This window comes from Orcinus orca, chromosome 7 (genome assembly GCF_937001465.1).
Source record: "Orcinus orca chromosome 7, mOrcOrc1.1, whole genome shotgun sequence".
In the NCBI taxonomy this organism is placed as follows: Eukaryota; Metazoa; Chordata; class Mammalia; order Artiodactyla; family Delphinidae; genus Orcinus; species Orcinus orca.
In genome coordinates this window covers 91,076,253-91,087,822 of record NC_064565.1, presented here as the reverse complement: position 1 = coordinate 91,087,822, position 11,570 = coordinate 91,076,253, and positions in this window count along the sequence as shown.

The following is an 11,570-nucleotide window of genomic DNA, read 5'->3' as shown; positions in this document are numbered from 1 at the left end:
GGAAATAATCTAATCAAAGGCAGCAGGTGTGTCAGCTGAGGAATGAATAATGCTCAAATGCATATTTACTGTAAGACTAACACAGATACATTCTAAAGAGGAAAAGGGAAAAGAGAAAAAGGCATTGACAGGATAATCCATGCAATTTTTCAGAGTCCATTCCATCACCCCCCCATGACCTTAAACCCAGAAGAAATGCAATCAAGAGATTAATTGTGATACTAAATTCCAAATTTTATTGAAAAATCCGTCACTCCTGTAAACTGTCCTTTTTATTGCATGACTCAGAAATTTGCAGAGGGTTCCACCAATCCCCAGTGCTTTCTAGGATTCTCTTCTTATTGGTGTTCCTTCTGCATATTGAAAATTTCTTAAGTTGCTTTCATATTTATTCCCTTATTCCTGGTGCCCAAATGCTGGAATGAGTTTGAACCCCATCTAAGAGTACAGGTTCTTCTCTCTTATAACAGTTCTTGCCCATTTACAAGAGACATCTCCAAGCACCCAGGGTATTTTTCCCATAGTTCCAATTTCCTGCTCATGTCTGTTTCTCTGTCTCCCACCAGATGCCATATGTTTGTTTGTTTCAGGTCCTATGATATCATCTATGCCAAAGATGCTGCTCTTTTAGACTCTGGAGTCTAAAATTTTTTAGTCCTAACAATCCTACTTCCTAGGTTAATGTTTCCTTCTGCTACCACATTTGTACTAGCTGGAGAATCCTTCCATCAACGTATTTCTGAGCTGGAGTTACCACTGGTAACATTTCTCAAGGCTTTAGTGGTGTAGGAAAAAGCAATATGTCTTGTCCCATGGGCTTTCTAGCTTTCTTTCAGGCCAACAAAAATACTGCTTTCTCTACCTCTTTTTCTGCAGCAGCACAACCTAATTCCTTACTCTTGTGCTCCATTTCCATTTCCTCCTAAGGAATCCCTATTTCTTTCAGTTAGAGTCAGATTTTTTGGGGGGGTTTTCCCCCAAACTTCTGCCTGTGCCAAAGTTGGTCTCATTCCTCCTCTACAACATATAGGATTACACTGTTTGTCTGATGACATCGTTTTCATTATGTCTCTTTCCATTGGACTGCAAGACAAAAATGGTTTCTTTTGTTTTTTTGGCAGCATTGGGTCTTTGATGCTGCGCACGGGCTTTCTCTAGTTGTGGTGAGCGAGGGCTACTCTTCGTTGAGGTGTGCAGGCTTCTCATTGCAGTGGCTTCTTTTGTTGCGGAGCACAGGCTCTAGGTGCACAGGCTTCAGCAGTTGTGGTATGAGGGCTCAGTAGTTATGGCTCACAGGCTCTAGAGTGCAGGCTCAGTAGTTGTAGCACACAGGCTTAGTTGCTCCATGGCATGTGGGATCTTCCCAGACCAGAGCTCGAACCCGTGTCCCCTGCATTGGCAGGCGGATTCTCAACCACTGCACCACCAGGGAAGTCCCAAAAATGTATTTTTAAAGCTAGTCCTGTTCCATTCCATGCTCCAGACTTACCACTTGTACATGAAGGTGCTCTTTCGAGCAATCCTTGATTCTCACCTTTCACCCTTTCTCACTCTATGTGTTCTTCCTACACAATTTATTTTCTCTTATGGAGCTTCAATTTCCTCCTATAGCCTAAATGCATGAAAATGGCAATCGCAAGAATAATTGTGCAATTACATATTACTGCAAACAAATTTAGGCCCATATGATCAAAGACTCCATGAACAAAGCTAAAAGATAAGGAAACCTGATTAGGAGAAAGTATTTGCCACATACTTAAAAGATTATCTTACAGATTAATAAGAAAAAGACTAAAGATATAATAGAAATACAAAAATAGAGGTTATGAACAGACATTCACAGACGAGAGAATACAAATGGCCAATAAACATATGAAAGGATGCTCAGTCTCACTAGTAACCATGGAAATACAAATTAAAACAATAATGACAGTATTTCTCTCCATTAGATTGCCAAAAATGGTTGATTTTCTTATTGAGCTTTTGCAAGGTTTTGAGGAATTGAGTACTTTCAGATATTACTAGTGGAAATATAAATTGGTTCAACCAGTTTGTACATTCCCTACAACTCATAAGTTCCACACATAGATTTCTATCACAACATGGCACAGACATCTATATGAAGGTTCAGTGCAGCACTGTCTATAATAGATAAAAATTAGTAACATTTTAACTGTCCATCAACCAGGAAATAGCTAAATAAATTAGATTCACAATAGTATATTATATAGCAGTTAAAAGGAGTATACTAGATCTATTTGAATCAACATGGATAAATCACAAAACATAACTGCTAATTTAAAAAGGTAAACTACAGAATAACATGTATAATATGACACCATTTGTTAAACACACACACACATGATACTAAAACAATATTCTGAAAACTCATAATAGTGGTTTCCTTCAGGAACTGGGGAAAAGTACACATCACAAGTGGAAAGCAGGGTAATAATAACAAACATTTTTAAGAGCTTATTAAATATGATATGGTATTTGTTTTACATAAATTATTACATTTTATCCTTAAAACCATCCTGTGAGGTAGGTTATCTGGAGAATGGAAATTAATAACATTTCCATTCTCCAGATAAGGAAACTTAGGCACAGACGGGTTGAGCAACTTGCCTAAAGTTGCACAGCCAGTTAACTGGTAGAGTTAAACTTAAGCCAAGGCAATCTGGCTATAGGCCTCCTTTAATAACAATGCTCGGGATATGGCATTGGGGTAGTGGGGCAGTGCTCCAAGAGGACTTCACAGCAACTTTAGCTTTCTAGGTTGTTTTTGTTTGTTTGTTTGTTTGTTTTTGTTTTTTACGGTACGCGGGCCTCTCACCGCTGTGGCCTCTCCCGTTGCTGAGCACAGGCTCCGGATGCGCAGGCTCCGGACGCGCAGGCTCAGTGGCCATGAGCCATGGCCCACGGGCCCAGCCGCTCCACGGCACGTGGGATCCTCCCAGACCGGGGCACGAACCCATGTCCCCTGCATTGGCAGGCGGACTCTCAACCACTGCGCCACCAGGGAAGCCCTAGCTTTCTAGGTTTTTGAACGGAGAATGTATTCAGGAACCACTTATATAGCTAAAAATCTATTTTAAAGAGGAAAAGCAATTATTGATACATCTTAGATGGAACCACATCGAAAAGGAAAAGAAGAATGAATGAACAAAGGGAAGGGAGAAAGGAAAGAAGGAAGGAAGGGAGGGAGGGAGGGAGGAAGGAAGTCTTCTCCCACGTACTTTCTAGCTTGAAGGAATGAATGAAGGGAGGGAGAGAGGTAACTAGAAGGAGAGAGGACTTTCACCCCTCTTTATCTGTTTAGTGATGAATTTCATAGCTCTGGTTTATCAGACACTTCTAGTGATCCAAAATCCATGCCATTATTAAGATTTATCTCAGTCCAGATTGAGAAAAAGGAGATAAAAAGGAAAACAAAACCCTTGGATTGTGAATACACTCTCCTGTCCACAAATGCTGGCACTACCAGCCCAAAATTCTCTACAGAGAAGCTCTTTCTTTTCTGAGATGAGCCCTCCTTTGCCCTTGAAACTAATTCCCAGCACAGGACAATCAGTTCTGTCTCATTGCCCAGAGATGTTACCTGGCCTGCAGTTATCCCCATTGTTTGGCTCTGGTGGAGAGAAAAGACAATTCCAGCCAAATTGCAATTAAAGAAAGGAAAGAAAGAAAAGGTTTTCTTAGTCTTAGGAATCATCCATTGTTCCCCCAAGACCTTCCAGGGGGCAACAGAGCACATCTGTCTCTGATTAAAGAGGAAGAGCCCTCTTTAATCACCCCAGCTGTACGGGGAAACCAGTTTTCCTAAAAAGCCAACCAAAGAAAACCCTACAATATGAGAACCCAAAAAGAAATTTACCGCCAGGAACCGCATTTACCCTCTACTTCACCATAGAGAAAGTTCCAGGCCCTAGCACAGTGCCCTAAACTGTGTTCTTGGACTTGACCAATCCAATGTCCGCTATCAACCTCTTTGCGGGTGGAGTAATAACTGAGGGAAGTGAGATTTGAGCTCCCCCAAGTGGCTGAAGCCTTCTGCTAACCTGTACGGGCGGAATAGTCTTTTGCGGTATCATGGATTTCTCGGCTCTGTGTGCAATCCACTTATCTTCTTTTGATGTGTTTTTTATAGCGTTTTCTGAAATAACATCATTTTGTGACGAGTTCTTATCCGGAAACATTGAATACTGCAGTGTTTATGACTTGGGTTAGCCCAGAATTTTTCTCAATAATAGATAGTACAATCTGCTATTCCTTCCTTTCTTTTTTGCCAGCCCACACAGCACTACTTATGTGAACTCATTTTTTTGAGCCAGTTTTTGTTTTTAGGGCTGCATTACAATTAACTTAGTATCAGATTTTCCAAATATTCTATGACCAAGGAGAGAAATAACGCCTGTGTGTGGTTTACTCTGATGCAGTCCTCAAAACAAGGCATCTAGTTCTATGATTAAGAACAAAATAAAACATATTAAGTTTGATACACATTCTTCATGCCCAAATACCTCAAGAACACAAAACGCAGAGCCCCTTAGCCAAAGCTTGCAGTACTTCCTGTCTTCTCTGTCTTACGAACTCCTTCCACATATAGAACAAGTCTTGAATTCGGCAATTCTTCTTGCTGCAGCAAGAAGAATTTTCTTTTCTCATTTAAAAAAAAAAAAAAAGTTCTTTCTCCTAAAGAGTAAGATAACCAGAATTAAAAGGTAAACCACAAACTGGGGAAATACTGCAACTACTATGATAAAGCACTTATATGAGACTCTCAGAGAAAGACTATTACCTCAATCAATAAAAAGATATAAATATTATTTCCAAAAGAGGAAACACTAATGAGCAACAAAATTTGCAAATACTTCACCCTCTAAAGAGATCAAAGAAATAAAAATTAAACAAGGTAACATTTTTGTCTACCATATTAACAAAGATATTTAAAATGCTAAAATGATGCATTTACATACAGTAAAATAGACATTGGAAAACTTATTTTTGAAAGCAAGCTGATAACCCCTCCTACACTGTTGGTGAGAAAGTAAATTGGTGCAGCCACTATGGAGAACAGTATGGAGGCTCCTTAAAAAACTAAAAATAGAGTTGTCATATGATCCAGCAATCCCACTCCTGGGCATATATTTGGAGAAAACCATAATTCAAAGAGATACATGCACCCCAATGTTCATTGCAGCACTATTTACAATAGCCAGGACATGGAAGCTAACTAAATGTCCATCGATGGATGAATGGATAAAGAAGATGTGGTACATATATACAATGGAATATTAGTCCTAAAAAAAATGAATTCCCACAGGAATCTCCCCTATCTCACAGCTTCGACTATTACTTCTATGTCAGAATCTGGAACTCTGTCTTCCCCTGATCTCATCACTTCCCCAGTCTCTAATCTGGGGATTTCCAACCTGTAGGAAGAGGAATCTGGAGGGGCATGGGGCAGGCATTTATTAGAAGGTGTCTGGGAAATAATTATGAACTTCTGTCTGGTGCTCAATAAATAATACACTATGTGTGTGACGCATGAAATTAAAAAATAAGAATGAAATAATGCCATTTGCAGCGACATGGATGGACCTAGAGATTGTCATACTGAGTGAGGTAAGTTAGCTGGAGAAAAATAAATATCACTTATATATGGAATCTAAAAAAATGGTATAGATGAACTTATTTACAAAACAGAAATAGAGTCACAGATGTAGAAAACAAACTTATGGTTACCAAGGGGGAGGGGACAAATTGGGAGATTGGGATTGACACATACACACTACTATACATAAAATAGATAACTAATAAGGACCTAATGTATAGCCCAGGGAGCTCTCCTCAAGTGGCTGAAGAGAGCCTACATGGGGAAAGAATCTAAAAAAAGAGTGGAGGGACTTCCCTGGCAGTCTAGTGGTTAGGACTCTGCACTCCCACTGCAAGGGGCACAGGTTCGATCCCTGGCTGGGGAACTAAAATCCCACAAGCCACGCGGCGTGGCCAAAAAAATATAAATAAATAAATATGAAAAAGGGCGGATATATTAATATGTATAACTGATTCACTTTGCGGTGCAGCAGAAACTAACACAACATTGTAAATCAGCTACACTTCAATAAAAATTAATTAAAAAGAAAAAAGAAAAGCTGATAGCTTTTAAGTCTTATTCCTCTCCCTTCTGCTGCCCCACCTGGGCAAGCTGGTAAGAAAGCGCAGATGCTCCCTCCTTTGATTCAGATAAGAAGTTCCAACTATACAAGCCCTTGCCCGTGCCTGGGAACCCTCACTGGTAGCCCCACCCCTTAACCCAATAAAAGCCAAAGCCAGTCACCCTTCTTGCTCTCGCAAGCCATTTTCAGACATGCTTGGGAGCCTACCCTACTCCTTTCAAAAAGGCTCAAAATGTGAGTCATAAACCTCTTTCTATCCTCTTGAGGTATGTGTGTTTGTGTCTGTGTGTGTCTGTGTGTGTGTGTGTGATCACCAGTCTCGACATCTGAACCAACTTCAGGTAGGAGGTCCATCTCACCTCTACAAAAGCCCTGCTAATAGTTGAGGTGTTAACGTCACACGATTAAGACAGTATTTGCCAGATCCTGAAGAGTGTAAAGCCGTGTTTTCCCCCTTTTGCAATAGATAAATATTTTGTGGAGAGATAACTATGTAAAATCTGATTCTTTACCTCACTTTCCCTTACTAGTTTTGACACCCATTAATGTTAATTATTACTCTAATTTTTCAAATGGAGATTTTCTAATATCATCAATTCTTCTACATTTAGTAATTGGCTTTTTACTCAAAGGAAGACTTCTCTAGCCTTCCTATTTATTTATCCAACTTTACTGAGATATAATTGACGTATCTCATATAATTGACACATAACATTGTAAAAGCTTGGGGTGTACAAAGTGATGATTTGATACGTGTACATATTGTGAAGTGATTACTACAGTAAGGTTAGTTAACACCTCCAACACCTCCCATAATTACAGTTATGTGTGTGTGTGTGTGTGTGTGTGTGTTGAGAACATTTAAGATCTACTTAGCAACTTTCAAGTATATAACACAGTATTGTTAAATATAGCTACCATGCTGTACATTAGATTCCCACTTATTTATCTTATAACTGTAAGGTTTTACCCTTTGACCAATATCTCCATTTCCTCCACCCCCTACCCCCAAGCAACCACCACATTACTCTCTGTTTCTATGAGTTTGGCTTTTTTAGATTCCACATATAGGTGAGATCATACAGTATTTGTCTTTCTCTGACTTACTTCACTTAGGATAATGTCCTCAAGTTCCATCCATATTTTTATGAATGGCAGGATTTCCTTTTTTATGGATGAATAATATTCCATTGTGTGTATATATTCCACATTTTCTTTATCCATTCACATGTAGATGAACACTTAATGTTGTTTCTATGTGTTGGCTATTGTGAATAATTCTGCAATGAACATGGGGGTGCAGATATCTCTTCAAGATACTGATTTCATTTCCTTCATATCTATACCCAGAAGTAAGATTGCTGGATCATATAGTAATTCTAATTTTAATTTTTTAGGAAACTCCATACTGTATTAATTTGTGTTCTCACCAGCAATGTACAAGAGTTCTAATTTCTCCACAACCTCATCAATACTTACTTGTTATCTTTTATTTTTTGGATAATAGCTATTCTAACAGGTATGAGGTGATATCTGATTATGTTATTAATTTATATTTCCCTGGAAGTTAGTGATGTCAAGCATCTTTTCATGTACCTGTTGGCCTTTTGTATACCATCTTTGGGAAAATGCCTACCCATTTTTAAATCAGATTATTTGTTTTTTTCTATTGAGTTGTATGAGCTGCTTATATATTTTGGATATGAACATCTTATCAGATACATGGTTTGCAAATACTTTCTCCCATCTTGTAGGTAATAATTTCATTTTGTTGACACTTCTGCTGTGCAGAAGTTTTTTAGTTTGATGTAGACCTACTTGTTTATTTTTGCTTTTGTTGCTTGTGTTTTGGGTGTCATATCCAAAAAGTTGTTACCAAGACCAATATGAAGGAGCTTTTCCCCTATATTCTCTTCCAGGAGTTTTACAGTTTCAGGTCTTACACTTAAGTCTTTAACCAATTTCAAGTTAAGTTTTGTGAGTGGTGTAAGACAGGAATCAAATTTCATTCTTCTGCATATGAATATCTAGTTTTCCCAACATTGTTTATTGAAGATCTTATCCTTTCCCCATTGAGTATTCTTGGCTCCCTTGTCAAATATTAGTTGACCGTAAATGTGTGGGTTTATTTCTGGGCTCTCTATTCTCTTCTATTGTTCTACGTGTCTATTTTCATGCCAGTATCATGCTGTTTTAATTACTATTGCTTTCTGTTTCTGTACATGGGACCACAACAAGTCAGCCACGTGGTTGTGAGCTTGTCTTGCCAAAACAGCTCTCCTTGGTCTTGACCTGAACCAGGGTTTCACAATCTCCTACCTGGTGCCCAAAACTCCCATGGAGGCACTTTTGTTTGTAGATTTTTACTATTTTTCCAATGCTATGCTGATACCCCTGATACCACACTGCCTTGACTATAGTACCTTTATAATAAGTTTTGAAATGAAGCATTATAAGCTCCCCAACTTTCTTTTTTCTTTTTCAAAGTTGTTTGGTTATTCCAGGCCCTTTGTATTTCCATATAAATTGCAAAATGAGATTGTCAATTGCAACCAAAAAGAAAAAACAAACAAACTTTTGGGACTCACACTAGACTGTAATTTAGGGAGAATTGGCATCTTAATAATATCTAGTATTTTAATTCATGAACATAATATCTCTTTATTTAGTTAAGTCTCTTTTAATTGCATTGTTTCCATTGAGAAGTCTGTGGTTATTCTTATCTTTCTTCTTTCCATGTGTCTTTTTTCTCTGCTTGCTTTTATGATTTTTATCTTTGTCGCTGATATCAAGCAATTTGATTGTGATGTGACTTAGTATAGTTTTCTTCATGTGTCTTATTCTTGGAGTTCTTCTCATATCTGTGGATTTAGAGTTTTCATCAAATTTGGAAACCTTTTAGCCATTATTTGAATTTGAATTTTTTTTCTGTTCCCACTTACCTCCTTTAGGATCTCCCGTAATATGTGTAGTAGGCTGTTTGAACTTGTCCCAAGTTCACTGAAGCTGGGTTCACTTTCTTCAGTCTTTTTTCTTTCTGCATTTCATTTTATATAGTTTTTATTGCTATGTTTTTGAATCCACTAATCTTTCCTTCTGCAGTAACTAATCTATTAATTCCATCCAATATATTTTTTTATTTCAGACATATTTTTAATCTTTGGAAGTTTGTTTTGAGTTTTTAAAAATATTTCATGACTCTACTTAATATATTTAATTTTAATCGACTTTCTTGAATATATGAAATAAAATTACAATATCCATTTTTATGTCCTTGTCTACTAATTCTATAACCTATGCTGTTTCTGAGTCTATTTTTATTGATTGATTTTTTCCATTGTGGTCCACGTTTTCCTACTTCTTTTTATATCTGGTAATTTTTTTATTGTATCACAAACACCGTTAATTTTACCCTGTTGGGTGCTGGATGCTTTTTTCCGTATTTCTACAAATGTTCTTGGGCTTTGTTCTTGGAGTAAAGATATTTAGAAACAGTTTTACTTTTTTAAGGCTTGCTTTTATACTTCTTTATGTGAGACCAGAACAGCTTTTAATCTAGGGCTAATTTTGTCCCACCACTGCACAGCATTATCCTTCTGAGTACTCTCTGACTTCCATAACTTACAAGGTCTATCCATCCTGGCTGGTGGGAATACAAACTCTTCTAAGCCCTATGTGAATCCCAGTGATTTTTCCTTCTAGTCCTTTTAGGCAGTTCTTTCCCCAAACTTGAGTAGCTTCCTCACACAATTATGCTTCTCAGTACTCAGGTGAAAATTCAAAGGGGCAGGCGGGGGGGCTTCTCTGGTGGTGCAGTGGTTAGGAATCTGCCTTCCAATGCAGGGGACAAGCGTTCGAGCCCTGGTCCGGGAAGATCCCTCATGCCACGGAGCAATTAAGCCTGTGTGCCACAACTACTGAGCCTTAGTGCCACAACTACTGAAGCCCACACGCCTAGAGCCCGTGCTCCTCAACAAAAGAAGCCACCACAATGAAAAGCCCGCACACTGCAACTAGAGAAAGCCCGTGTGCAGCAATGAAGACCCAACACAGCCAAAAATTAATTAATTAATTAAAAATTTTTTAAAAAGAACTCAAAAGGGATATGCTCTTCAGAACTTTAGAGCTTTATTGCTCTAAAGAGTCATCTCTTTGGTACTTTGCCCCATGAATTCCAACTGCCATGGCCCCCCTGGACTCACACTGCCAACAACTCATAGGCTCCAAAGAGAATCCAGTCCTTAGTCTATCTTGTCCAAAAGCAAACATTTCCTTAATGACATTTTGATGAAGAAAGAAGGGAGAAAGAAAAAAAAGTAACAAAACAAATACTTTTTAAGAAAGAGAATGGAAGGGTAGGGAAGGAGAAACAAAAGAGGAGGCGGTAAAATTGCTTATAAAATTTTTAATAATACTGGAGAAAGCTTACGACACAATATTTTAAAGAATACAGAAGTGTATATGGTCTCAATTATGAAAACACACACACACACACACAATTGGGCCAGGATTAAGAAAGGTACTTAAAACACTTGCCCTTTGGAATAAAATTTTTCTTATTTTTAGTTTTTCTGTATTTTCTATCATTTTAGCAACAATAAGTAGAATTTTCATAATAAAGAACAAAAAACTATAAATGAGATGAACTGGATTCACCTTAAAATAAGAAGGAAAATAAGGAGAAAAAGATCAAAATGTCTCAAATTTTGTAACAATTATTTTAGGTAAAAGGCTTCTATGAGTTTTCATATCAAGATAAGAAAGTCCACTTATTTATTTATTTTTTATTTATTTATTTATTTTTGGCTGCATTGGGTCTTCGTTGCTGCACGCAGGCTTCCTCTAGTTGCGGTGAGCAGGGGCTACTCTTTGTTGCAGTGCCCGGGCTTCTCATTGTGGTGGCTTCTCTTGTTGCCAAGCACGGGCTCTAGGTGCACGGGCTTCAGTAGTTGTGGAACATGGGCTCAGTTGCTCTGCGGCATGTGGGATCTTCCCAGACCAGGGCTCGAACCTGTGTCCCCTGCATTGGCAGGCGGATTCTTAACCTCTGCGCCATGAGGGAAGTCCCCGGAAAGTCCATTTATTTAACTTCCCAGAACATCACCACTCACACCATCACCGCTGCTAAAAATGTAGCCACCAAAGATCCAAGAGACTTGTAATCCAAATAAGACACTACACAATGTTAGGTAAAACTGCCTTCTCCCTTACACTAACCTGAAGACTCTCCAATGATAGTCAGTGACCAAAAGCCTGCTGGCATTTGAAGTGAATGCCAGAAATCGGGCTCCAGCTCTCCAAATTCTTAACTCACTGCTATGATGTTACAAATAGGTTTTCAGATAGGATATTGAACTTTGCAGTAACATTTAAACTCCATAAAATTCA